The sequence below is a fragment of the Pteronotus mesoamericanus genome, unplaced genomic scaffold (genome assembly GCF_021234165.1).
Source record: "Pteronotus mesoamericanus isolate MK-2021 breed Mesoamerican mustached bat unplaced genomic scaffold, CSHL_Meso_final contig_116, whole genome shotgun sequence".
In the NCBI taxonomy this organism is placed as follows: domain Eukaryota; kingdom Metazoa; phylum Chordata; class Mammalia; order Chiroptera; family Mormoopidae; genus Pteronotus; species Pteronotus mesoamericanus.
The window spans coordinates 18,968,053-18,993,479 of NW_026555027.1; positions in this window are offsets into that span (position 1 = coordinate 18,968,053).

A 25,427-nucleotide genomic window follows, 5' to 3' on the forward strand; every position below is an offset into this window, starting at 1 on the left:
TTGGAGTTTTTACTTTCAGACTTGTCCGCATCGGGCCTCCAGGAATTCGATCACAGGTTTTCCTGCCCCAGTACTAGTTCCCGTAAGGGTTTCTGCTGGGAGTCTGTTCTGGTAAGTTTTGATTCACTGTACCTGCTTGTCACCCTTTTCAATTTTGGGGACAGCGGTACTTAAAATTGACCTCATGTCTCTGATGGATCTAAGAAGAATTGTTGATGTTTTGGTTTGTTCAGTTTACTTTTTATTAAGATGGAATGCTGACTTCCAATCTTCTTCCATGATAGAGTGGGAAACAAAATTCATTTTATTTCTTAGATTTAATCATGACTCAATTTCCTTATTAGACCCATACTTAAAATGATCTAAGCAGACTTTTTGCATTGTTAGATGAATGAGTTTCCACTTAGTTCTTCTGTTGTTAATTAAAATGTCTACCCCATGGGAAAAAAAACCAGGCCTAATCTTAAATGAGCAATATACGTGCTTCATCAAAAAGTGTAAACATCATGTTTTATCTTTGGCTTTACTGCTTACTTTAAAATATTTAGGAAGAGAGCAGAAGAAGAAAGAGGGACTCAGTGTTTTTGTTAAAAGAAGTTTTACTTATTTACTTACTTTTTTGCAAAAGTAATTATTACTGTCCCTACCTGGAAGACATTTTGATACTAAAGCTATGAACCCTCTCTCTAGAAGCAAAGGTATGTAAACACAAATTTTTGTATAAAATTTTAGTGTTATTACAAGTGTGACAAAGTAGATGGAAATGCCTTGATTTAAAATTTCTTTCTTTCTGGATCTTCCAGAAAAATCACAATTTCTAGTATTTACAGCAGGTATTTTCTTAACGTTTCATTCAGTTAAATGTTGCTAAGTAGTTATTAGAACTTTTCCATATATGATTTAAAAAGTTGCTATTTAGTTTTAAGTAAGATTTTATAATACAATTTTTTTCAACTGGATTATCTCTAAATTCTTATTTTTAATAGTAAGTATGCAATATATAAAATTCAGTTTATATCTACATAGGTCAATCTAGATAAATTTTATTAAGACGCTTTCGCACATAGTCTCTTCCCTTTCCTGTTTACTCTCTTTACAAACTTTGGGTAAATTATTTCTCTTTTCCTAGCCTTAGATTCATCTTTAGTAATATAGAGATTAGAATGCCTGCATCATAAAGTGGTTGTAAGAAGTAAGTACTTAGCTTAAGGACCTCTTTTAGGGATTGTTTCAAAGAATGTTCTCAGCAGTTTCAAGCTTTTTATTCCATGGTCTTTATTTATGCTTGGCTCATAACAACGGGGTATGTTATCTGATATAAATATCTGGTGCCAGCATGTATCAGTGGGTAGAGTTACAGTCTTGTAGGATCTAATTGCAATTGATGCCACAGTGCCAAATAATGTCAAATTTTCCTCATAGCTGACCTGTCTAAAATGCTCCTCAAATTGACATTGACATTTGTGAGCGGTCCCAAGCTTAGTACCATGAAAAGGTTGAGCTCTGCAACCTCCCTGAAGACCTTTAGCATATCTAAAACTAAGTGTTTCATCAAGTAGCAGAAAAATTCCACAGAAAAGGTGAATAGGGAGCAATAGCTCCCGTATAAATGAAGGATTTTTCCAAATCAAGCATGAGGAAGATGGTAAGCCAGGGAAAGAACCAGAGAATTTCAGTGTTCTACTTTGAAGTTAGAGCAAGAGGTAAAGGTGCAGAAAAGAATTTGAAAATAGTATAATTTATCAAGTACTTAACAGACATTAGTTCCTTTGAACCTCATAGTCACATAGCAAATCAGTAGTAGATATCTGTATCTCCCTCTGTGGAGGAAGAAAGAATTTTGAAGTGGTTAGTGTCACTGAATATATATGACTCACTGATGGAATACTTTGTTATTCTATTCTTCCTTGTACAATTTATAAATTTCTATTATAAAAACATAATTTCTTTCTTTTTTTTTTTTAGGAGGGTAGGGCATGCGCCTCTTTTATTCACTGTCGTATCTCTGGAATCTAGCACAGTTTTTGGTCTTTAGTGTTGCTCAATAAGTATTTTTTTCCCCACTGGTTTTCTTATCTTATATTTTTTTAACTTATTTACTTTTCAAATACATTTGTCTCTGCCTTCCCCCCACCACTTTCCCTTGCCCCCTCCCTCAAAAACATAATTTCTTTATTGAATTTGTTACTTGCCTTTACCCAGTCACTTGTTAACTCTCAATTGTTTCTTACTGGTGCTTTTCTGAGAAATTAAAAAAAATGTTCTAGGTAACTTTTCTTTTTGCTCATTGAAGAATGATTCAAGTAATTACCTTACCTAGAAGTCCCAGTATTGAAATTTTACATTTCAATGGTAATAGCTAAAATGTTTCCTTTCCCTCCCCTTGCCTCCCCTTGCCTCCCCTCCCCTCCCCTCCCCTCCTCTTCTCTTCCCTTCCCTCCTTTTCTTTCTTTCTTTCCTTCCATCTCCAAGGAATGAGCTGAACATTTCTCATTGCCTCATTTGTGGTTGCACTTTAGAGTCTACAGTTCTCACTACACATTTATCCTTTACCAACCTCAGCCTGCTGTGCTACTTTTGATAAATGTATATACCTTTAAATAGGGTTGGCCTACTCCTTCACTTGGCTCTGCAGTGGGGACAATGATGGAACTGGAAGATGAGTACCAATTGGAAAGAAACATAAGCCACTTTTGTCCTCTTGCTTAGACTTATTGGTAATGTAACACAAAGGCCAAATCAGGAGAATTTAAACTTGGAATAGGGTTTGGGAATTGATGTCAGGGGCACTCTGGCAATTCATGTAGCTATGTACAAAGAGAAAGGAACTATGCAAGCTGAAAGAGTAGAAGGTACCTCTTTGCATTATGGAACATAAAAAATTCTTTATTTTGATCAGACATTCAGACATTTAGTTTGCTGTTTTATATACATTGGAGGGATGTGTAGCCATACTCCAAAAGGCACCTTTCATGATTTTTAAGATTCAGTCTACTTCCTCACATTTTACAAAAGTGATTGCATTTTGCTCATATGCTACTTTGGTTTGACTTTAAATTCCAGTGTAAATCAGTCTGTGTATTTATATGTGCTCTTATATGTTTGTTTATTTCAGGACACTTTCTATCTGGTCACTCCAAAATAATCTGCAGTAATTTAAGTAGGATATTAGTTTTTTAGGTCAAGTGGTCCTCTAAACTGATGCCAGGTACTAACCCTGACTTTGTTCCTGCAGGAGTCAATGAAACTGAGCCTTGACCATTATTGAGAAGTTTGAGAGTTCACTAAGAACCCAGTGCAACTGAATTAATTCTAAGACTCATACATTTTCCTTATATTTTATTTCTACTGTTATTCCCACTTGCTTAGGAAAATGATCTTGTATTTTATTACATGTTTTTAAGAGTTTTCATTAAAAAAGTAATACATACTCAGTGTAAAATAAATAAAGCCATACAAGCACACTGATACACACAGAAAAATGTAAAGCCTCCAACTTATATCCCAATTTAAATTTGGGTATCATCTTATGTATTCTAATTCCATCCAATATGAATCTACCTTTTTCTTTCATTTACCATTTCTTGTGTGCTGTGGGCTGGTGTAAAAATCTCATAATATTAAACCTTTGGTCTGTATTCTCAAACCAGAAATATACAGTGAGACTAAATTACTCTCTGAGCTAATATACTCACAGTATTCTATGTATTGCTCCTTAAATGTCATTGTGGAGGCTAAAGAGTTCACTTTCAATCTTTTCAAATGATCTCTAGCTTCTCAATTTTTAAGACATTATCCCTCGGGAAAAATTGTTTCTCCCAATATGGATCTGCATTTTCTAGCCATTCATAGGTTTGCCATGATTCATATCTCCTAAGCAAATCAACGGGGCCTATGAAATAAATCCTTCCCAAGACAGATTCCTCAAGCTCACCTCGCTATTCCAAGCTCAATTCATTTGATCCATTGCAATTGATCCCCTCTTAAGAATAGTGCACAATGGCCTCAATTCTTCCTTTTATAACTTGGTGGGCGACAGAAAAATAGAGAGGAAAATAAAAGACGCTACAACTACTGCAGTGAGTTCTTACCTTGGGCCTGATGTTCCTTGATCCTCTCAGGAGTAAGCATGCAACACTGGGAAACACCAACCCTGAGTTTTCAGTGGCTAAGGCTTTTTAAAACATCAATATTTTATATACCCCTAAGTATATATTTATAAATATATCATACATAGTATGTCAACATACAATATATTTTATAAATATTTATAGATATGTTATAGAGCCTTGAAAATGGGTATGAGAAATTCATGGTCATAAGCTCTCCACCTTCACTCTTCTATGCTCCCTGACCTAAGGTTGCACCGGCAAGTATGAATAGGGAGAGCAAATATATTCAAGACTTTTATTCTGACATTTTTCCTTAAAGATGGATTTGGGGGGTGCCATCAGGTAAATTTATGCTAAGGCTTCAGTCCTTATTATGAGAGATCCAATTATAATGTTTGTGTCAGACCATGATCTTCTATATTGTTTTCCCCCTCTGCTTGCTCTTATTGGGTACTGTTTTAACAAATTTAGTACTTACAATAGCACACTGAGGCAGGTGTTACCATTATGTTTATTTTATCGATGATGAAACTTATGCATGCACAGAAGGGTTAAGTAGTTGGTTCAAGGTCATGAACCCAATAAGGAGTAGAGCCAGGATTCAAATATAAGCAGCATGATTCCAGAAGCTGGGCTTGTAAACAATACATTTAACTCTTTCAAATATAGATATCAATGCACTATGCTTTCAGTATAGGACCTTTTTACATTTTGGAGAGCCTAATTAGCCTTAGGAAAATCTGTGGAGTGAAAGTTGTGCTATTGTGTTTTTAAACTTGACAGATTCATAATGTTATAGAGGCTATTTAGAACAAATTGTGATTGATAATGAAAATATCAGTGAGTGGAGAAATGATAAATAGAAGAGCTTGTGGGTTTCTGACACACTGCACAGGCAAGGACCAGGAGAGAGGAAGATGTTAACATTTTGATAATATGGAGCACAATTTTATTTTATACAAAGATCCTATTTTGGATCTGCTTTCCCCCTTTTTCTCATAGTATGCTCTGGACTGAGTAGTATCCTGACTCACTAGTCTGCTGGTTTCAAGTGTGTTTAGTTTGACTCTTGTCTTTGTTGCCTGTGGAGGAGCTCTGAACCTGGTGGTAAAGAAGGAGTATTTAGTCACTCACCAGCGTAAATTTAATGCTCTATGCGGCTAATCTATAATGGACTCACAACTATAACATTAAGCCCTGGAGGCTTCCTTACCCTCACTGTGTTTAGTGCAAGAAATAAAAAGGAGACCAGGAATATTTGTAGGACTCCACTCTTCCATTTTTCTGTCAGACATATTTCTACCAAAAAATACAAAACACAACTGAATACAAGTAGCAGAGACTAACTTAGAATGCAGGCTCTGTCCCTACCACATTCTACCCCTCCTTCTTCGAACACATGGTTTTGCCATATGGTTTCATCAATGTATTTTCTTTTCAAATGAAGATTGTTTATCTTCTTACATCTCACATACAGCTTACTTGAAAATATGGGTGGGGGCAAGGAGAAGGAAACAGAAAAGGAAGCAGGAGACACACTCTGTCTACTTTGAAATTCTACTCTGGATACCAACTTTCTGACAGTGAAACTTTTATGGTTCAATCGCAGTGCTACCCTATTCGTTTTGGCAGCTGTTGGATGTTGTGCTGGCTATATAAAGCAATTTATCCTTTGAAATCCTTAACCACAGCAATAAATCAAAACAATAAGAACCAGGGAGTCTGATGGGCAAGGGACTATGTGATAGCGTGAAGGAAAAATTTAAGAACACCAGTAGGTCTATTTTGGCAAAAAAGTAATCTACTTCTTACTGCTATTAGAGTAGTTGACTATGCACTATATTTCCAACTTCACCTGGAAATACTGCCAAGCAGAAAAAAAAGGTACATTAACTCCATTACAACACACTATGAATAGTGGCCAGGGATTATGAGCACATTGATACCTGGAAGAATTAAAGAGAATTGGTTGAAAGAGGACACATTATTGAAACTGTAAAGCTCCTAGAAGAAAACTAGGGGGAAAGCTTATGATATTGATCTTGACCATGATTTCTTGGAGATGACACCAAAAACACAAGCAACAAAAGCAAAAACAGACAAGTGGGACTACATAAACTAAAAAGCTCCAGCAAAAAACCCAAAATGAAACAAAAACAAAAAGGCAACCCATAAATGGGAGAAAATATTCATAAACCATCTAACTGATAATGAGGTAAAATATATAGAGAACTCCTACAACTCAATAACATGAAGGAAATCCTGCCATATGTGACAATGTAGATAAACTTAGATGATATCATGCTTAGTAAAGTAAACAAGTCACAGAAGGACAAATACTGCATGATTATATGAAGAATATAAAATAACCAAACTAAGAGAAACAGAGAAGAATGGTACTTCCCAGGAGGAGAGGGTAGGGAGAAATGGGAAGCTGCTGTTCCATGTGTATTAAGTTTTAGTTATGCAACATTAATAAATTCTAGAAGCCTGCTCTACAACATTACACTTGCAGTTAATAATACCGTATTGTGTACATAAAAATTTGTCAAGAAGGCAGATCTCATGTTGTAGTCTTATCCTAATTAAAAAAAAAGAAAAGAAAAGAAAGAGAGGTATCAGCACCCAGAGTTAGATGTTGAAGTCAGCATCCTGTATTGAAACAGGATTCCTCTGATAAAATTGTGGAGGTTTTTTATAGAGCGGTGTTAAAGGAACCAATGAGAGATGTTGAAATGCCCACGGATTAACATAGCCGGAGGCCATCGCTGCTTTTAGGCCTGAAAAGGCAAGCGGAGGAAAAAGTACTGTTGAAGCGGTGGGGCAGTTGAAGAAAGGGAGGGGCACTGTCTAGCAAGATTGCAAGGACATGACCAATGGCCAGAGCCTGGAAACAAAGCATGATAGGTGTGGGGAAGAAATACCCTGGCCACTCTCTGCTGGTGTCCCCTGTTTTTTTCACCTAAGAGCTTAGTCAAAAACCAGAGAGCAATGAGGCTCGCTTTATTCAGTGTGTGGTGTCAGTCTCCAGGGCAATGCATAGTGAAAAGAGGGGCAGACAATGAATTTAGGGGAGAAATGGGGAAAAGTCAGTATAGACAGTAAAGATGGAAGAGGTGGTACATTAAAGAATATTTCTTACACTTACATGTTATAGTGGATGGATTCCCAAACTTCATAAAGAACATAGGCCTAAGAAAGATTTTCTTTCATTTTTTTCTTTTCTATTTTATGCTAGTCTCTTTGTGGTAACTACATTGTATTTTTTAGTTAATGCAACTCTTTTAAACAAGTCCATGTTGTCATGACACATTGACAGTGTTCTTCATTATTCTTGGATGAAAAGAAAAATGTAGATGAATCCTTGAAAAATATTTAATCTGTGATACCATCAATCTTGAGTCTCTGAGAAAGTTTTCAAGGGCTGTAAGTTCTTGAAAGTACTTTCATAAAGGTATGTCCTCAACCAAATAACTATTTAATGCCAAGAATTCTACCTTTTTTTTTTTTAACAACTGAAGCGTGCTGAGAATTCTTTGGAAACCTGATTCTATTAAGGCGTTCTCCCTTTAAAGTTTGAGAGCAATTTTGTAGAGTCATTAACATGACATCAATGATAAAGGGAATGAGTCATTCATCTCTCTTGAGAAAGCATATTTTGTGTTTGATTCTTATGAACAAACAGGTGGAATGCAGATGAGATATTTCCGAGAAAGCAAAATGTCGATATCAAATGTTATTTTACTCTTAGTTTTAAAGTTACTAAGAAAGATATGCTTCAACAACTCTATAGCAATTATGAAATGCTTTATTGCTTTCATATACTTTATGTATGTGGGAGATTTTAAGCAGCTTCTGTGGAAAAAATTGTAACAATTATTTAAATGATTATAAGATATAGCTATGAAAATTTCAGGTTTGATTTTCAAGCATTAAAGACTATTCCACTTTTTTGGAGGAGGATTGATCTACACTAGTTTATTAGACTGAAATAAGAGAGCACAACATTGAGAGATTCTTAGTAGAGTCTCAGAAGGAGGAAATTACAGTTAGAGGTCTTGTGGCTTAAACTATGTACAATTTTTTAAAAAAAATTGCAGTTATTTTTAATTTTTATTTTAATTTTATTTTTAATTTTTTTATTTATTGTAATTACCAGTTAGCTTCGTAAATGTTCAATTATTGAATAAAGCCTGAGAGATAGAACATTAGGTATGTTAAGGAAAAGAAACAAATATTGGTTAGTGTTCCAGAAGGAAATGGATAGCACATTGAAAATGGGGTAGTAGAAATGAACAGATTTTTTTACAATGGTGTAAAGAAAGAACATCAAAGGTAACTGATGAGTTATGGTGATGTGCCTAATGACTAGCAAATGGGAAGACTTCATCATCACTTCAGGGACTAAAAGGGTGAGGAGAGGAAGTGGTGAGTGAAAGCCTATGAGAATAGTAACAATAGGAAAGGCACATCTGCCAAGAAATGTCTTCTTTATTTTTCCATTATAGTTCACATACAATATAATATTAGTTTCATTTGTACAACATAGTGATTAGGCACTTGTATAACTTCCCTTCCTCTTTTTCATCCATCTTCCCCAAACTCCTCCTATCTAGCAACCATCAAAATATTCTCTGTATCTATGTGTCTATTGACAGACAAATGGGTAAAGAAGATGTGGTACATATATACAATGGAATCTTAGTCAACTATAAAAAATAATAAAATCTTGTCATTTGTGACAACTTGTATAGACCTAGAGGGTATTGTGCTAAGTGAAATAAGTCATAAAAAGACAAAAATACCATATGATTTCACTTATATGTGGATTTCAAAAAGTGTCTTTGATTAGAGGAACAGTCTCTGCTAGCCCTCAGCCATGCAATGAAGGAGCTTTGAGAATAAACATCCCTACTTCTCTCATTCTGCCTCCTGTCTCCTATAGCTGAGCCAACTGGAAGTACAGAGTAAGGGAGTCAGAAGAATGTGTTTTATAGAGACCATCCTGGATGCAAAGTAGAAAAGCTGGAAAAGCTTGGAGAATTGCCCTGGGAGGGGGCAAATCTAAAATATATAGCACAAGATGCATGTTTGGAAGAAAAAAGACTCTATGGTTCTGATAACTTCTGCTGAAGTTAAAATTTCTGCATAAGAATATATCTCAGAATGGAGTTTACTACTGATATTTATTGTAAGACAGGGCAACAAGAGCCAAATTAATTTTTGAGTTTAGTTCAGCCTGAGTTTTGAGCTCTGCATTAAAGAGAGCTATAATTTTTCATAGGTAATTGTTATTAAAAAAACCAAATAGAAGCAGAAATAAAGAGTAGTGGTCACCACGGGATGATGCTATGTTAAGTAACAACTGGACAGGGGCCACCAATCAAAAATCTCAAACATAACATTTTCAATGTAATTGCCAGCAGATTTAGACCAGGCAGTGTTTGGAGAAGGTTGCATTAGAAATGAATGATGGAAAAGGAACACCAAAAAAAAAAATCTCAAGGAAAGAAATTAGGAAATTATTTTATGAAATAAAGACCCATAAGGAAGATACTGGAAATGAAGATAGCAATCCTTGATCAAAATCAAGTACAAATAAAGTACCAAAATAAAGGTTCAACCATTTCTATTAGTTGCCATTATTTGTATCTTTGTTTAAAAAAATCCCTCCTATTTTGGGTTGTATGTCTGTGTGTATGTGTGTGCACACTTGTGTATAGTTATCATCTAAACCATGGGATAGTTCCTGTCACCAGCTGAAAAATAGCCATTATTTTGTGGCATTTAAGTAAAACTTTTCATCTTCATACAAACCAATGTAATGTGAAAATATCAAGTTCAGTTCAAGCACATGTGAAAATTCCACACCCTCATTTTATAATTCAAACACTCTATATCTTACTGACAAGAAATAACAAGTGTGATGAACCAAAAAATTTTCAGTTTTAGTTGCTAGGGATGTTAAAAAAAATAGCCCATCTCTATCTTGAAGCTACTGAGGCCAATATGAAATAAAGAGCTCAGGTGCATGGTACAAAAAATAAAATTACTGCTTTTGGAATTCAGGAGAAGGTGGGAAGATGAGAATAAACAAGAGAACGTGGGGAAGGAGTTAGAGTTAGAGATCATGACCCAGATATGAAGTTGTGTGAAGGTTTGGAGCACAACGGTGTGGGTATCTGGAAGTTCAAGGCATCCTGGGAGAATGCTCTAAATATAGCGGTCTTAAGGGAACTGAAGTTACTAAGGATTTTCAATAGTGGAAGACTACGCTAAAAGCATTTGCTTAGGAAAGGTAGTCTGCAGCAGGAAGGTGAAGGGTTATAGGTTGTTGCTAGGCTTATCCTTGAACTCAAGCTTTTACAGTTTATTATAACTCCCTCTTAGTCAGGTATAAGGAGGCTGATTTTAGGGCACTGTTGAAAGGAGTAAATAAACTCACACACCTACAAACAATTAGGATACTGTTGAGCATCTCAACCAGCAAATAATATTTATATGACTTCCTTTCTTTGAGATTTGGATTAGGTGGACAGAGAAGATTATTAGAAAGGAGGATAAAAGAGAAGTTCCAGATTGAGGTAAGGGATATTGGCAGTAAAATTTTTGTAAGGATACTAATGGGCAAATTTCTGCTCCTGCTAAGAGTCCCTAACTCCGTGGAGAGGGAAATGATGATTGGCTTCACTACTTGAAAAGGCTCCACATTTAATGAAGAAACAATCTATGAAGTTGGAATTTGCCTAATTCCTGCTGACTTTCATGTACAGGGTGGGGCAAAAGTAGGTTTACAGTTTTTTTTTTAATATGGAAAATAATACAAAAAATAAGGAATTATAATACAAGAATAAACTGTGTTTTGTGTGCTCACAGATGTAACCCTACTTTTGTCCACCCCTGTATATCCCGTAGAAGTCTAGCTTTCCTAGCTTATTCTCTGGTGAGTTTCCATAGAAGAATCCAGAAGCTGAGAACTGAAATTTTACTTTGCATTTGGCACATCATTGTCACAACTCGGGATTTCTTTCATCTCTTGGGTCAATGGCTGGTGATAGTTTGATTTATGTGTAAACCGAAAGGAACAGTCTACCATGACTGTTTCATCCCAATCGTTTAGTACCAGCTAAAAAAAAAGTATGAAGCACAGAGGCATTGGTGACAAAAATCATGGAACTATACAAAATGAGGGGAGTAGGTAAGATGTGAAAACATCCAGATCAGGGCAAGGGTCTTCTGCTATGTATCACATGGGAACAGGCATCAGGAAGTGACTACAATAAGCAAATGGAATCATTTAACTGACTACCTCTCCTCAGAAATACAATGTTTTTGTTTTGGTGGTGGTGGTTGTTTTGTTTTCGAGTAAGGGCTGCAATTGTGTAAGTGAACAGCTTGTATAGTGCTTGCTGGTAAATTCTGCCAGATTATCAACTTTTGTTTTTCCTTTTCTGCTCTCACAAGCCTTTCATTGCTCTTTCATTTCCCTTCCTTTGCCTAAAGTTCACCTAAGGTAGAAGGCCCTTTTATCACCTTGTCCAACCATTTTTCAGTCTGTTCTTTTCTGCTCTCTTGTACTCTCCTGTCCTTTCCTCCTTATTCTGTAACCACTATTCTTTCTTTTGATTGAAATCTGGAATATACCATTAAATCAGCAATCAGGTATCCCTTTGTAACCCTTCAGGAATATGTTTAAAAGAACTCTCTCTTTTTTCTAAAAATCATTCTGATCTTTTGTTTTCATTCATGTTTTGAGCCGGTCACTAAGACTGTTGCTGAATATTATTATCTAGGTATTCTCTGAAGGAAACTATTGTTTGTTTCCAGTCATGTTAAGTCAAGTTCATTGTTCTTTCCTTAAGATATTAATCTTAGGCAGATTATGTTTAATACTCATATTTGTTGGTTTATTCTCATGCTGATATTACATTCTTATTACAACCTTCATATGTAAAATGAAAGATAGGCATATGTAATGGTTAAAACATAAGATTTCCCTAAATTAAAGTGCTCATTGATTTAAATGCCTTGTCTTTTTAAGAAACAATTGCTTAAAAATTATAATTTATTTTATGTAAAAAGTAATAAGAGAAAATAGTCAAAGACACATGTTCTTGGAAAGAATGGTGGATCCCAGGGAAATCAATGTGGAATCCTATTCTGGATCAGTCATTGCCCAAATAACTTAACATGCATTTATTTCTGTGAAATGGGTATGATAATGTTGTCTCCTTATGTGTTGCAATATTTAATTAATGATTATGAGCTTTTGCATATGTGTATTCATATATTAATAGGTTAATAATATGCATCCACAATGCACCTTATTAAAGTGCACTGGGAACTAATTAAAAGGAATGTAATTTGTGCTTTTGGGAGGAAAAGTGTTATCTAAGTGTAAATTAGGGAGGGAAGTGGCAGTTAAATCTATACAACGTATCTATTACCACACATTTGAGGCTTAACTCTAATTACAGATTGGACATGTGAGCAAACAGCATCTGGGAGACTTCCACTCATTTCAGAAGGCCCTTCTTCACATCTCCACAAGAAGGCTATTCATTTAATAACGAGGATTATTAATACGCCACTTTCTGCTCAGAACAAAAGGTTAGAGGGAAAAGACCTCTGTTGAAATCAGCATATTGACAGTATTTACTGTTCTTTTTTGTAGACAAAATCTCCCCAACAAGTGTCCTGAGAAAGGGGTGTATTGTTCAGCCCTTTAGACACAAGGAAGCATTTTTGTGGATTGATAGCTTTGCCCAGAAAGGACATTTACACCTGATGGAAGAGGAAAATTCTGTATACAGATTTGTGCCTGTCTTCAAACCTTTTACCATCTGAATAACCCCTGAGGTTAAATAGCTGGTAGACATCTGTAGGCAGAAGTAAGAGAAATGAGATCATCAAGGAACGGTATCGTGCTTACAACATGTGGTGAAATGAGTGGCTCTTCACCATCTGTTATTTGTGTGTGTATTTTATTATGTAAATGTTCGTACACACTGCATTCTAAACAAAGGAACATTACTTCCACTTTGTTGGTGCTGCCAAGCTTGCGTATGTGTCCTGGAAAAAGAAAGTGGCAGACAGAAAATCCAGGGTTCATCTAGCCACTTGTGTCCCCACTCCTTTCACCAAGAGGGGGAGAGACTTTAAGTAGGTTTGATTCCTTTTCTACATCCTGTTAACAAATACAAAGCTTGACTGTGAATGGAAAACAATGTCTTAAATACTCAGTTATGGTCTAAAGCTTCTTTTGCTGGCATCCACGGGAAAAAGATACTGCAAGCTAGGATGCCCTGGGATGGTTCCAACTTACACCAGTGATAAATCCAAGCTGGGAAATAAATTTGGACAGAGAAAACAGGCTCTGTTCAATTTTCTCTCATCTGCTTAATTCCTGGCACATATCTCTGGGTCATGGGAAGGTTCTGGTGGACTGCTGTCATTGTCTCCCCCAAACAAGAGCGGTGTGTGTGTGTGTGTGCGTGTTTGGTTGGAATGAAAGTGAGGAGATTTGGGTGACACATATTCTGGTTTAAATTTTCATAAAATTACCAATTTAAATTGAAATGTAATTATCCTAACTGGCATCTTTTTGGCAGCCACTTAAAAAAAAATCCCTCGGCTTTACTGTACCAAGCAAAAGCCCAGAGGAGTCCTGACACTGGCCTTTAATCAAAAGCTGAAAAGACACAAAAGCTTTCAGATAATCTATGCCAAGCTATCTTGGACAGCACGGAATTGCCTGGAGCACCCTTCTGGTGGCATTTAAAACACCTGGTGCCCTTAGAAAAAAAGTACATCTGTGTCTGCAGTTTCTCCTTCTGTAATTCCCTTCAATTTCTCTATCTCAGCCCGTTCTCCTATCTTTAATAGTAGGGGCACATCAGTGACAGTAAAATAAAGCAGTTTTATTTACCAAGAGAATGATACTTGTCATTGGCTATGCCTGGAGGTGACAGACTCAGGTGCCCATCTGCACAAACACTTCCTCACTGTTTATTTCATGTGGTTTAATATAATTAAACTATCATTGTGCTCATTGATTCAGCTCAAATTTTAATTTGATAATTGGGGAAAAGGTGTGCATTTGAAATGGAGGCAATTAATTGACACTTTAAATGCACTTGAACAGAAATAATTTAAGTTACACTATACTTAGTGGTGACTTATACTGTTGTGTTTATGCAGATTCTTTAATTTAGCTCCTGTCATTAATGGAGAGAGGTAAATAATGTTACTCAGCTTAAGTCCTTTCTAGACTGGTAGTCTAATTCTGCAATTTGGAAATATTTTCATGGCCACAGATAGTCCCACTCATTTCATAGTCAAAGGTTTTTCTAAAATAAAGACATTTTAACTTTGCACTACAATCTAATCATTCATAACTAATCTCACATATATGCAGCATAATTATGCAGATTGTCACATAATTTTGTCACTAGATAGCCTGATTCTCATTCTAACAAACATCTTGCACAAAGAAATAATGAGAATAACAAGGACACAATTTCTCAATTTATAATACCCATCTTTCCCATGGTTTGAAAAAAAAGAAAAATAACTAGTTCCTATTTATTTTTTTCTCCAAAACCACTTTTACTTTAATTTGTTGCAAGAGAATTTATATATTTCAGTGAACTTACTGAAACTTACTGAAGGAACCATATTTATGGGTAAAGCAATTTTTTGGTGCTAATTATCTTCCATCTGGAAACAAATATGCTTTCATATTTGTTAAGAATTTAAGAACAAAGCTAGCTTGTTTCAGCAACCTACAAAGTCTTCATCATTTTTACTTGAGCTCTTCTATTCACAGTGTGAAAAAATATTTTTCATTGAAACTGAAGCAAATTCAATTTAAAAAAATGCTAATGACCACAAATTATACCTGTAATTAAGTCTTGTCACTTAATAAGAATTATTAGTTGTTTCTATATATACCCTGAAAAGAATTGTTCTTAAAATAAAGGACTACAGCAACCACTCTGCCTTTTGGATGAAGGCTTATGCGCTTGCTTCAATCTATTATTCAATATTTTTAATATTCAGTGTAACCATGGATGAACCTAAGAAAGTTTTGGCAGTCCATTTCAGTTAAGCAATTGCACTCTTTTTTTATTAAAGCTGGAAACCTCATTAAAATAGGCTCTGTGAAGATTTTCTAAACTTAAGCTTCAAATTAAGGTTGGCAATAATGCTCCAAAAATCATTTCGTATAAATGTGGTTCTTTTGGCACTTTCAAGTTTTTGAAAGTAAGAAATGTTATAAAGCAGAAAAAAAGCAAGAAACAAAACAAACAAATGAAGGAAAACAAAATGCACACTCATAACACACATGCTCATATGCCTAAGCGTGGGTGAACCAGAAGCAAATCGATTTCTCATATCTTTTCCTTCCATTATCTACTTTCAGACAAAATTCTCCCAAAACATCTTTGCTAAATCAGTTTATATAATAGTTATAAAGAAAGAAGAACATCATCATAAACATAATCTTTAAGGATACTTAAAAAAAAACCTTTGGTTACTAAGCAGAATTGAAGTCTCCTGAGAGATCAGAAGAATTTTGAAGCTAGTAAGAAACTGATAGATCAACTGATCTGATAGCTCAGTAACTGCAAAAAAAGATGACAGGGCAGAGATTAAAGACTATGTAAACTCAATAGCGAGTGAGTGATGGGACCAGAATTATTAAACAAATCTTCGGAATCCCACATAAATGCTAATTCTCTATGTGTTGCTTGTAATTTCATATTTCTTGTGGAAAGAGAAATTTGACACAATTTGGCATCTAGATTAACAAACCCATTCAAGATTAGGGCATTTTTTTTTTATTGATTTCTCTCATCTCTTTTGCAGAAAACCAAATTTCACATATCTAAGTCCTTATTATGCAAAATATCCTTTTTATCAACTCCTTAAACATAACATTGATACATTGCTGTTAATAGTGTTTAAAATTTGAATTCATCAATAATTACCCTTTTCATAATCTGTGTTGTGAATTAATTCACAGAAAGATCTTTCTCTTTTTTCAAGCATTTTCTCCTCAGTGTTGAGAACACTTTTGAAAGTATTAATCACAAAGAAGTATTATTTAGGTATGTATTAAAAATGAATATCATGCCAAGTGATTGACATATTCTCTTGATGCTCATTTAAATAGTAAAGCCCATCCCTCATGATGGAAAACCAAAATTCCTCAATTTGATTGCAGTTAAGTTCATCAGAATTAGTATCTAGCTCTAATCTGGGTTTTTAGGGGTAAAAAAATAAAAGAAAGCATATGATTTAGTCATGATATATGACTAAAGAGTTAGTCATCTCAAATTAGCTGAGAAATTCATATACTTACATAAAACCTGCCACAACATTCAAGAAAAATATAAAGTAGAAATAAAAGTCCTTAAATGTATTGTACTAGTACTAACAGGCATGAAATGAATTATGTTTTCTTATTTGTGGAATAATTGAACTTTTAAGTTTTAAAGTTTTTCAGACTAATTAAAGTAGGTTGTATGAGAAATGTAGTTGTTGGTTCTGCTAAAAAAACACTTTTTCCATGACCAGAAAACAGTGACTTTGTGCGAGGACCTACAACCTACAGTTGTAACTGTGATAGGAATGAAAAGCTAAGAGTTGGGTCCCTTAAATTGGATGGAGACAATTAAGTATTTTTGAGCTATGAAAGAGTGTATTTGGAAATGAGCAAGGAGTAGATAAAAGTGATCTGATGTAAATTCAGTGCATAGAATAAGACACAATGATACTGAACAATCCACAGATCACTTGATAGCAGTAATAGTTGCATGTTACATGTATAGACAGTATTTCTCAGTTTGGGGGAATATTTGGAATGGAATTTTTGTACAAATGGAACACATGGCAGTTTGTCAGAAAAATTTAACCTTATTTATCAAATTATTTCTTCAACTTAGGGGGAAAAAAAGATAAAATTGATACATTCAGGACATTGCGATCTTAGTTTTCAATGTTAAAAATAACACAAAGGTAAGTTGAGACAACTCATTGTGACCACTACATTTAACTGGCATTTCCCTAAATTTCAAAACCTTGACATTTAAACAGCAGCTTCTACTTAGTTACACCCTCTACTCCTCTCTCTGCGTATTAACGTTGGCCTGCTGTTTTACAGGCTTTCCAAGTGTGTAGGAAATTTGGCCGAGTTGGCAGTTTTATTTTAATATATTCTTGGAAATTTTATCTTCAGCAGTTCTCTGTGCTTTCAGCAAGTGGCTCAAATGGATGCTGGTTTTTCTAAGTCTGATGAGGTCACGCCTAATAACACTATGGACTGCAAGAAAAATCATGTAGCAGCATGTCATAGGAGAAATGGCCCAGGTGTCACCTTGCCATCTTCCCCCCAGCTCCTCTATACTAGTTTCATTGCAATGAAATCAGGGGAAAGGTCTCTGGGCGCTGAGGCTCCTCATGCCACTTTTGAAAGCCTTAATAATGGCATTGGCAGCTCAGAGGCCTTAATAAACCAAGAGATGCCCTGTGTGCATGACACCTTGTCTAGAGGATCTCCAGTGGCACAGTCAGAGACTCTGGAAAGCATCGTCCAACGAGTGGTAAAGCTCCTCTAATCAACTGCTTGTCCACTTACCAGCATTTCTGTTGTTACCAGAATATGTTCACACGCAGCCTCAAGGATGGCTTATGAGAGTGAACACAAAAGTAGCGTGACTCTGCAGGCCTCACTCTAATTTCAGCGTTGAGTGTCCAGTTCAGAGCTGATGGGACTTTTCACCAACACCGCAAGCCATGAGGGTCGTCTCTGCCTCGTATTCCCCCTAAGATCCACCTAGGACAGTTTCCTGACATGCAGGGTCAGCCCTCGCTGACTAATCGGACTTCCCGTAAGCTTGTTGCTCAGCCCAGGCCCGCCTACGGGAGAGCATCGGGCTGCCTGAATATTCACTTTGTTTTCTGGGTGGGAAAAATATTGCTTTGTTCATTTCATTAGAGGAAAGGCACCCCACGTTCCCACTTGAGTTAAAAGTATGAAAAGTTGAAACTGACCTGCTGTTTAAACTTTATCCCCAGAAAGTTTAGATTCAGTACGTTGTAGACTGAGAGGCAGAGTACTCTAAAGTACTTTGAGATGAAAGCTATTGTTTTATGTATTAATAAGGGTAAGAATGGGTTTTCTGTGGTTAATAGCACTCCTCTGAATCACTGCCTTATTTACTGTGGAGGAATGTCGTAGATATCATATTTCATCAGCAATGATGGGTTGAATATGTTCTGTGAATAATTACAGTATCTTTTCATCTCCCTTTTGTTATAGGAAACCTTTATAGTAAAGGCTTTTAAATATGCAGTGGGAGTGTGTAATTCAAGTATCAAGTCTAATGAGAAATTGTTTTGGCAAGTTCAGAACCCTCTCAAAATTCATGGGTTTGGAGTTACATATCTAATTGGAACCTTTTAATGTTGGGATACATTGTTCTTAGGAAAACAGTGTAAAGCTTTTAAAAAAGTTGGGGGGGGGGAGAACCTTTAAGAAATACGCAGCAGGATTCTGTGACATTAAAATTATGTTTATTTAAAAACAGAAACTCCTGTGTTCTGGTATCTTAACATAAAGAGAGTGAAATGGGAATTATATGCACATCTACAAGAATTACAAGGCTTTGAAAAATTGCTTGTGCGGAAAGCTTTGTGAGCTGTTGTTGGGCTCAATAATGGAAAAACACCTTGAGAGTGTCAGAGAGGCAATGAGGGATTTTGTTAAACATGTTGCCATTTGCTAGAAATTTTCTCTCAAGAGTATGGGCCAGCTGTGTTAAGACATAATTTAGGTTTTCCCTCTCCTATTATTAACTTAGATCATCCTGAGGTTATTTACTGTTACATTCAGTGAACAGCCATTCTCTCTTTTTTGAAAATGCTTTCTACTTCTCACTTTTGAAACTTTCATCGATACCCTAAGGTAGGTGCACCAGTCATACTAAATGGTCAAATAGAAGGAACTGGAAAATCTATTCTGTCTTGTCCCCTTCTAGTCTCTGTATGTTCAGTGCAGATAACTGCCATATGGCTTAACCTTAGTGAGAATGTTATGTGTGTTGAGTAGAAAGACTCCTTCCTAACATGAGGCTTAGAAGGAAGTTGTCAACGTAAACCATCGTAATGCGCAGGAGAACCTAGCTCCAAGAACACTGCTTCTCATCAGTGGCGAGAAAAAAGTGCTCTGGCAGTGTCCGCCAAGTTGGGTGTTTTTAAAACAAGGTCTCAAAGATGGAGAGAATTATGAAGAAAGTCTGGGGTGAGCGGCGCCCTGGTTATATAAACATGTACTTGATGCCCATTTGGAGCTTTGTGTTTTAATTTTAATAAAGTTTAATTTGTCTTTTGTAAGAAATGATTCAGGCAAATGCAAATGTGTTCTTTCGAATGTATTTACCTGTCTCAAGGACACAAAGACTTTATTCCCTTACTTTTATGAGGAGTTTTTTAGTTTTTGATTCTTGGGTCTAGAGATACTTCTTTTGTTAAGTATTGTGTATAGTGTTAGCTAAGATTCAGTGTTCACTTTTCCCCCATATCAATATCCAATTGTTGTAACATGGTTTTTGAAAAAAACATTTCTTTCCCTCATTGAAAGGCCTTTATATATTTTTTTGAAAAATTATTTGGCCAATTATGTTCCTATCTACTTTTGAACTCCATTTTTTTCTATTTTTAGATATGTTTTTCTGTAATACTACATTCTCTCAATTACTGTATATTTACAGCAAGTCATTAGTCATAACGTTTAAATTCTCTATTTTTCCCTCTTAAAAATGCTTTGGTGTATTCTTGTTTATTTGCATTTCCATAAAAATTTTAGATTTATCATGTTAACTTCTGCAAAACATGCTGAAATTTTAACTGGGATTGCATTGAAATTATAAATCTGGAGTAAACATATTTCTTATACACACCTAACTACATACTATTAGTAAAGTCATAATGTTAACATTAGTACAATACTATTAACATTGGTACAGTACAAGCTTTATTCAAGTTTCATCAATTGCTCTATTAACATCGTCTTTCTGGACCACAATGCCATCCAGGGCCACACACTGCAGTTAGTTCTAATGCCTCCTTAGTGTCTCACATTCTGGAAGAGCTCTGTCTTTCTTTGTCTTTCACGTCTTTGACACATCTGGAGGACACTAACCAGTTATTTTGTAGCTATCTCTCAATTTTGGCTTGTCTGATGTTTCCTTATGTTTAAATTCAGGTTATTCATTTTTAGAAGGAAAATCATAGGAGGGATGCTATGCTCCTCTCAGTGTATTAGTTGTCACTGTGTCTCATTACTGGTGATATTAATTCTATCACTTGGTTAAGGTGATATCTGCTATTTTATCCAATATAAAGCTACTCTTCTTTTTTTCTTTTTTAGAAATTAATAAATCTGTTGTGGGGGATATGATTCTTCAGATTACATGTGTCCTATTAGTATGTTTTCAAATTTACTGGCCCTTTCATCCCTATTTCTCTTAAGCCTATCCAGTGGGTTTCTTTTTTAAATTCAGGTATTGAACTTTTTAGTTCTAAAATTTCCAGTTTTCTTTTTTTAAAAGATTTTATTTATTTATTTTTAGAGGGGAAGGAAGGGAGACAGAGAGGGAGAGAAACATCAGTGTGTGGTTGCCTTTTATGCTCCTCCAACTGGGGACTTGGCCTCAACCCGGGCATGTGCCCAGACTGGGAATCAAACCAGCGACCCCTTGCTTTGCAGGCTGGCACTCAGTCCACTGAGCCACCCCAGCCAGGGCATCCAGTTTTCAATATTTGCAGAGATACCTTATGTTTTCATTTATTAGAAGTGTAATTTTCTTCTGTAATGTCACAGAGCAGAATTATAACTGCTTTTTAAAAGTATTGTCTAAAAATTTCAACATCTGGTAACCTTGGGCCACATTTCCCTGGTTATTTATATGTGAATAATATTGGACTGTATCCTGGATGATCTGAATATAAGGTTGTGGGGAATCTGGATTCTGTTATATTGCTCCAAAAAGTGCAGATGCTTTAGTTTTAGCAGACAATTAACTTGGTTAGACTCAGAGTGCAAAGAAGCATGCCTGCAGTGGACGGCAGCTTAGATCTCAGACCAGTGCTTTAAACCACAGTGGTAAGCTGCTTTGCATTTGTCGCATTCAATATGTGGTTTAGTGGTCAGCCAGAGACTAAGGCTGAGTTTAACCACAGAATTTAGTATCTTTCTCTGGGTTTCTCCTTTCTATTCTCCTCTCATTCTCTGGTAACGCCAGCTGCCCTGTGTTTTTTGCCTTATATCCTTTAACTGGTGAGTCAGTGGGCTTTTTATCAGCTTTTGAATCATCCCTGTGCCTCAGCCACTGTGACTAAGGCCACCCTCAGTGAAAAACTGCAGAGAAAAAAAAAAGAGAAATTCAGTCTGTTTGATTACTTTCTCCAAGTTTGGCTCTGCTCCAAAATTTGACTATTGTACATTAGCCTCATAGTTAAGTTTGTAACTGTATCAGTTTATAGGTATTATTTTTAAGATGATTGCTTTGTACGATGATCATTTTTCAAGTAAAATGGAGACTTGAGAGATGAGTTATAAACTGGATTTTGAAAGGCGAAAAGATATTGTCCTCAGAATTACAGTGAATATGAAGAGCAAAGTGCTTGAGAAAGAGACCTTTAGACAAAACTTTACTTATATAATATAGCACGTTCCTTTGGGAATCTCCCAACTTGTAATGAACCCCTTAATTACTCACACTTCAGACCATGTCATGTCCACAACATAAGCACATAGCAGCCATATTCATACAATGGCACGCTGAGTCCCCAGCCGGAGATAATTGAGAAACGATTGGACACTCCACCTGATCTGGCCCCACGTCGCTCTTTGAGAATTAAGAATTAGGATCAAAGGACTCCATCTCTCCAACATGGCTTGAATTCCGCCATGTACTGTATAGTTGTGTTTCTGTTTTTCTGCTATCATATGAATTGAATTAAAAGAAGAGAAAAAACCAGTATATTGAAAAACACAGAGATAAAGTTATTCCACAGAAATAAGCAGAATCAAAGAAGTGGCAAGAGGGTGGTGCCAGTGTCCGATGATCCTCTAATGCTCTTTTTGGTCCTACTTGACACCTGACTGCATTATTTTCCTTAACTGCTATTAGCATGCCCTGTAGCCTAAAGATAGATCTTTTTTCCTTAAGCTGGCTTTTGTAATTTGCAACTTTAAGAATTCTGACTAATTCAAACAGTTTTCATATTACAAGCATCACAAGAAGGTTTATGTGTCTCTAATGATGGGCACACACAAAAAATAAAATGTGTCAGGGGACGTGTAAGTGGCAGGAAATGGGCTAAAACTTTTTTGGTATTTAAAGTGAAATAATATTTAAATTATTATGTTAAAATCCCCATATAAATTTTAGGCACAAATCCTGTTAATTTGAATGTAATCAGAAGAAAATAGAGGCAAAAAATTTTTATAAGTTGTGGATTTTCTCGCTCAGTATACGTAAATGCTAAAAAAAAAATGATGTTCTTAGTTATAAACTCTGTAAATGCAACATTGTGTCTTCTCCTGGTGTTCATTCCCCACCCTTGTGTCAATCTCATTACCATAATTAAGTTTTGGCTTAATCAATTTTATTTCTATACTTAATAAAAAGAGGCAATTTTTCTAGATGTTCTGTTTTTCCAATTACACAACCACGAAGAAGCCAATTGCTTAACAAAAGTTAAAGTAATATGATTTGGACATAAATTACTCTGTAACAGAAGGACATAATGAGCTAGATGAAAAATCAGATCCTGCCTCCCAGCCCCCCAAATAAATAAATAAATCTCAGCAAAAGCAAACCTTGGGATTCTTTGGATTTGTCAAACATTTCACGGATCTTCCAAAACATTTTGGCAGGATAATTCCCTAAAGTGATTCATTATCCATCAATTCATATTTCAATGTCACTTAATATTTGTTGAATATTCACAACATGCTAGCATTGCACAGCTGCTGAGAACATGCTTCTCTGTCTCTCAGCCTCACACTGCATTTTTTTTAAAGATGGAAAAAATTACATATATTTAAAAATTTGTTGAGGGGATAGGAGAAAACCGGTTGAAAAACAAATCAGTACACACACCCTTGAATAATTTATCATTGTTTTTGAAAGCGCGAATAATGTGCCCCTTAGTTCTATTTCTATATATTATACATATTCCTATATTTTATTTATACATAAGCTTATGCATATATTTATATATTTAGAAACAATTTTTATTTAATTTTAATATTACTTTTATGTTTCTATGTATAGTATTCTTTAATTGTACTATTCTATAAAAATTTGTTTTACTACAATCTAATTTTTATCCACAACTTAATTTTTAAATCTCTATTTAGAAACATGGGTATTTCCATTTGTTAACAAATACTGAAATCGCCTCTTACCTGCTCCTTATTTGTAACTGTTTTCTAATTTGAAAACTCTTACATAGAGACTTCTATATACATTTTTGGTTTTCACAATCAGAATCTCTTAACCTCATTTGCCCCATCAATCAATAAGCTTCGCTCCTTCACTTCATTCAAGTATCTGCTTAAAGAAGACATCTCAGATCACACTGTCAATTCTTGCCACATTCTTTCTTGATTCTTGGATTTTGCTTTATTTTTCTTCCTTGACATATGGATTATTTTGAACTGGTTTACTGTCTTTTTATACCCACTATAATATCAAGCTTGTAAAACAGGGTTTTGTTTTTATTCTCTCTTATACCTCCATACCTCCATATATTAGAACAGTGTAGAGCACCTGTAGGTGCTTCACAAATGTTGTTGAATTTAATGAGTGAATTCTCTAACAAAAAGTATCATTTTCCTCTTTTTTCAAATCTTAATTTCAAAACAGAATTCAATTTGTAAGTCAGCCTAGTACTGTCTTCCACCCTCTCATTTTTTCTTCCCATTTAAATTTAAGCTTTACTCCCTTTCCCAATCTTTCCCTTATCCTGATTTTACAAAGGGCTAGCAGTGTTCATTTTTGTGAAAACATCTCTTGGTTGTTTTTATGTGTGTGTGTGGAACTCCTCTTTAGCAGATTTTTTTATTTATACTTATTTCCTTTAGCAAGATGTTTTATAAAAAAAATGCATTTTGAGTGTTGAGATTATAAAAAGTACAATGAATTTTCTTGCAAAAATATTTAGATATATGCTGATTTTAGTGCAGTTTCTCTGATATTTTGATGGATTCTAAAAGGCTTCAATTACCATAAAATATCAAAACCCAAAAGTTTTTAAAATGCTCACAAAACTTTTCTTTTGATTTAAATGAATGTTAATGTTCAGTTATATTTATTAACCTAAAATAGTAAGGGGATATAATAATATTATTAGTTATTAAACAGTGTCATTAACAATTATTTTTTTCCATAGTAAAAGCACAGACTCACAAAGAACATGAAACACTACAAAGAAGGCTAAGATATTGGCTTAGAAAAAAAATTAAGTTTGTTTACTGTAGTGATTTTATGAGATATAACTGATTCACTATGGCCCAAGAACATCCTTTTTTTCCTACTCTGAAATAATGGACTGCTACTTCCACCCAAAACAAGGGGAAATTATTCTGTGGCATCTGGTTGCTCTCCTTTTGTTTCTTTTAAATAAAATATTATGTATTTCAGTCCAAAGTTTCCTTCAAATGCTGTGTTTACCAGGGTGCTTTATAGTACGTAGCATATTTTTAAATTTACATGAAAACAATAGTGATGAGCATCATAATTATTCAATAATATTCCAAATAGTTGCCTGACTTTCTCTTTTGTTTTTGCTTAGAATTTCTTTTCATATTTGGAAAAAGAGAAAGTGTGGAAAATAACAGTTTGCTTAGAGTTAGGTGTGTTTTCTGTAGGTACGAATATAAATTATATTAGCTGAAAGTTTAGAGAATAGATTCTCACTGTTTTCTCAAAGGAATGATGAAAGTTATGGTATTCAAAAAGTTTCGTTTTTCTGAGAACAGAGTACTATATCCCAAGAGCTTTCTTTTTTTTACCTTGATAAAAACAAGTTTAAGATGGTAAAAACAAGTTTATCTGCATAGACATATGACTATTAATTTCTTGACCTGAAAGTCTATATAATGAGTGATAGTTTGACCACAGGTAAATATTGATGCTTTATATTCTCATATACCTTATGTGTTCTCATGTCTCAGCATTTTGTTGAATTACATTTATTTATTTTTGGGTTTCTTTCTCCTTCAGCCACATACTCTTA